The sequence below is a fragment of the Lichenostomus cassidix genome, chromosome 3 (assembly GCF_008360975.1).
Source record: "Lichenostomus cassidix isolate B80296 chromosome 3, HeHo_3.0, whole genome shotgun sequence".
NCBI classification, from domain to species: Eukaryota; Metazoa; Chordata; class Aves; order Passeriformes; family Meliphagidae; genus Lichenostomus; species Lichenostomus cassidix.
Genome location: NC_139483.1, coordinates 63569549 through 63573568, shown reverse-complemented (window position 1 = coordinate 63573568; position 4020 = coordinate 63569549). Strand labels below are relative to the sequence as shown.

The 4020-nt window shown below is 42.5% G+C and overlaps 1 long non-coding RNA gene across 1 annotated transcript; it reads right to left on the bottom strand.

Moving 5' to 3' along the window:
* Positions 1 to 310: 310 nt before the first annotated feature.
* LOC146439864 (uncharacterized) lies at positions 311 to 3411 on the bottom strand. Its single transcript, XR_014851314.1, has 3 exons — positions 3286 to 3411; positions 2534 to 2589; positions 311 to 421 (listed from the first exon to the last, which is right to left on the bottom strand). It is a non-coding gene; the product is annotated as an uncharacterized LOC146439864 (long non-coding RNA).
* Positions 3412 to 4020: the final 609 nt, after the last annotated feature.

Genomic DNA, 4020 nt, shown 5'->3' with positions numbered 1-4020 from the left:
TAAAATGACTGCTTGCCTAAATGAACTTCCTAAGTGAGAAGGGGAAAAGCAATGGGCTGATCACAACAATAATCTGAAGAGCCTCATTATGTGACTCACTGTGAGCTGTGGCTTGACTTATCTAATGTGGGTCTTGGCATTAAACAGATTTCCAGATGCTAAATGGGTCACATGTGTATGCCACCACTGGAGTGAATTTCCTAAGTTTTTATGTCCCCATACTTCATCTCTGAGCCTAAAAGATAGTTAAACTAACAGAAAAATACCCACAAAACAGTACTCACAACTTTGTTCATTTAAAACTATTGCAGCAGGATTGATTTAATAACTGAGTTGACAAGTTTCATTGGGGCTGCAAGGCCTGCTTTGACTTTGCATCTTCAGGTGACACCACCTCTTTGGACACTGAGTACTGCTACACCTTTCAGAAAAGCATTTGAAAAATCCAAAATTTGAGTTCTTATTTTAGTCTTGAGCTTTAATATGACTTACAACAAAAGGAAACAGGGATTTAAAGTGAAACAGGTATATATTTAAAGAGTATAGCACGTAGCTTCCTACTACCTGTCCTTTGTTACCCAGTGTGTCTGACAACCTTTTTCCCCAAGTCACCATCCACTTATCTCCATGTGGCCAAAACAACTGCTAAGCTCATTTTCACCCTTTTGGTCTAAGTTGATCACACTCCCTTCTGAATCACTGGCCTAAATGAATTCATTCACAGCTTCAAGATCTTTAGTTATCCTGCCTCTCTCCTCCAGTCTGGCTCATAGCATGGGTCCTCTGCCTGCTGGCTGGCCTTGCATGCAAACATCTTGCTGCTTTATTGCTGGTGTAGTGCAGCCAAAGGGGCTCCTGGCCTCAACATGGAGGCTACTGGTCACAGAATATTTGAACAGGAGCTTCTTTCAGTTTCTGTATGAATGTCAGATTCCAGCTCTACTCCATTAAAACCGAAGATATTAAAAAGAAATTAAATATTAAAATGCCTCCTCTTCTACTATGTGATATTCCAACGGCAAATCAGTGCAGTATGAGACCAGCCATAGGAGATTCCAAAAAACACATGCATTTGCCTGCCACTTGACTTACAGTGAGGGTGAAGGAGGAGTGGCTGATGGATGATGAGCTACAGGTAACCTTCTGGTCTTTGGCTCTAACAAGTCAGCAACAAAAGTAGTTGTATTATTTCTGTCTGTGGAGTGACGTTTGGACTGAACAAGAGAGGGTAATCCACATCATTTGGTGTTCATGGAAAAGCCAAACATAAAAAGCAAAATGCCTCTCCAGCTTGTAATTATTTAAATTATTAACAGAGAAGGCATCGACAATCCATTTGCATAGAGATTGGCTTCCTCTCCTGCAGCTCTTGTTTTCCTCTCCACCCTCTGTGTGGCTGGTCTCACCAAAACAAAGCTTAGTTCCATTTAAAAAACAAGAGAGAAAAATAAAGATCAGTGTTTATCCAGGGTGTAACTGCTTCTCTTTCTCCTTGTACAAATGCCTCCTTTGAGCCACATTTGGTGCAAACATGAACTGTGGCTGAGCTGGCATGTATCATCACAGGCTGGGAGGAGGACTGTGAGTCCTCAGGCCCCAAACCTCAATTTGCACTTCTACCACAGACCTCCATTTGTGAGAGACGATGGAGAGATAGACCCAGCTGAGCTCCTTTTATTTCCCCTGGGTGCAGGAGGAAGAATGTCTGCTCAAGACCACACGAGGAAGCTTGTGTTGCTACAGCTACTTGAGTTCAGATTTTGTTGCTAGATATAGGGCCATGCTCTGCAGAGCCAGCAGCCTGGCACCTTCCTCAAGTTTACTTTAATTAGAATTTTTGCTGTAAGCTGCTGATCTGAAGAAAGCAATTGCAGCAGCTGCACTAGCAAAGGCTTGTCTCTGCTGCTGTAGAAGGGTAAACATCCCTGTCAGCTACAGCACAGATATTTTATTATGACAAGGGAATACTGATGGACTTTGCCCTGAGTGTGCATCATGAAATATCAGGGAGAAGCTACATGTTCATTAAAAAATACCATAGCACTCCCATTTTAACTTGTGCATTTTCCTTATAAGTTTTTCATTCTTTTTGCCCACACCTGGGGCCAAGAAACTTTTCCACATCAGCATTTGAACCTTGGAGCAAAATGCAGATACAAAAAGGCCAAAAAAGGCTTTGGCAGCCCAAGAGATTTTCAGTCACATGAAACTCAGTCTTGCACCTTGCTCACATGGTAAGCATTTTAGGCAGGCAAGAAGGTGTCTGCAAGGGCAGGTCCAGACTCCTGTAGCCCCCTGTGCTGGTGAGGGAGAAGACTCACAGTCGCGCAAGGTAAAGACGTGGCAGTGGGGAAGGGAGGAAAGTGGTGATTATGGACAGAGGGAGAGGAAGAGAGAGGAGTCTCTTGGGATGGAGAAGGGCTGGAGAAGTAACATTGGTTGTGAAGGAAAGAAAGGCTGGGGCAGAGGGGCCATGGCCTGGGAGGGTTATTTAAGGGTTAGAGAGGGGTGGGAGAGGGGTTCATCACCTCACCTGTGCCAAAACACTGCAAAATCCAAGGCTTTACCTCTCCTCCTGAGCAGCAGGGTCTGCAAGGGAAAGGTGCTCTGACAGCACAGTGAAAATAGAATCATAGGTGGCTTCTCCTTAGGAGCTGCACCTTGGGGTGTTTGTGTTGGATGAGTGTGAACCTAAAGCAAACAGTGCTAAAGCACATTAATGAACAACCATTCCCAGATATTCAAGATGGAAAAAAACCCCAAACTCCTCAAACAAGAATGATGGTGTGAAAAAGGGCTTCATTTGTGTTGTCAGACAAGACATTGCTGTTGTCTTGCTTTTTTGGGTTTTCTTTCCCTCCAAACGCAGACTTTTAAAAACATCTATCAGTGTGTGAGGGAACATTATTGCTGCATCGGGTGTTTGCAATCTGTGAACATGAAAGATGGTTAATTTGTCTGAGCAGAGAGAAAATAACCAATCCTAGTTTGTTTTTTCTGTATTTCCCTGTGTTGATACTGGCTGTGTTCTGACTGTTCTTTGCACAAGCTGAATGGCAATTGGTAAGTGTGTTTGAGGCGCTGTAAGAGCAGCGTCTGGAGTTTGCCACTGACACTTTAATCTAATGAGAAATGCCAGGGACCTTCTGTTGGTAATTTCAAAATATTTTGTTTGGAAGAATTTTAAGACTTATAAAATAAATCAGTCTCGTTATATCAACATTTCTGGACAAAAACAACTCCCAGATCTTATGCTTAATGTTTTCTCTCCTGCTTGCCTCATACTTGGCTTGCAGCAGAGCTAGGAAGTAAACATGTCACTTCTCTCACTGCTCATTTATCAGGAAGGAGAAAAGATGGGGGGAGAGAAAAAAAGGAAGAAAAACTGTTGAGGTTCCGTGGATGTCTTGTGTGATGGCTTAACCTCTGCAATTGTGAGTTCATAAAGCAGTGAAGCCACAATTGCTCTGATCTCTTCCTCTCCATTTGCCTAGCGTTGCATCAGAGTCTTTAACACCAGAGTCTGAGGACACACATATTTGATAAAGCAAATAAAGGAAAAGGAGTGAAGCAGAACACATTAGAGCACACTGAACAAAAGCTTTTAACCATTAACCAAGAACTACTCCAATCAGCAAATGTCACTAATGCGTTTGAAAATATAGCACAGCTGAAATGCTTGGGCATTCTGATTTCCATTAAAATGAAAGGTGTGGTGCACAGAAAATGACCCAGATGGTCTCTCCATCCATTAAAGAGGGCAGAAGGTAGAATCCCCAAATGGAAAATAGCACCTGGATAACACCACATCTTTCTTGGGAGCTACTGTAGTTCTGAGGCAGTGGCATTTATCCACATCCCCACAGAACAAATCTTTCTATAGGGATCTTGCATCTACAGCTGGTGACCTGAACCTGGCTTTTTCTATATATAAAAGTGATTTTCACTTTAGCAATTTAACATACAACTATTTGTATTTATATTACCTAGATCCAAGCAGAATTTTTTTCAGCCAGTTGA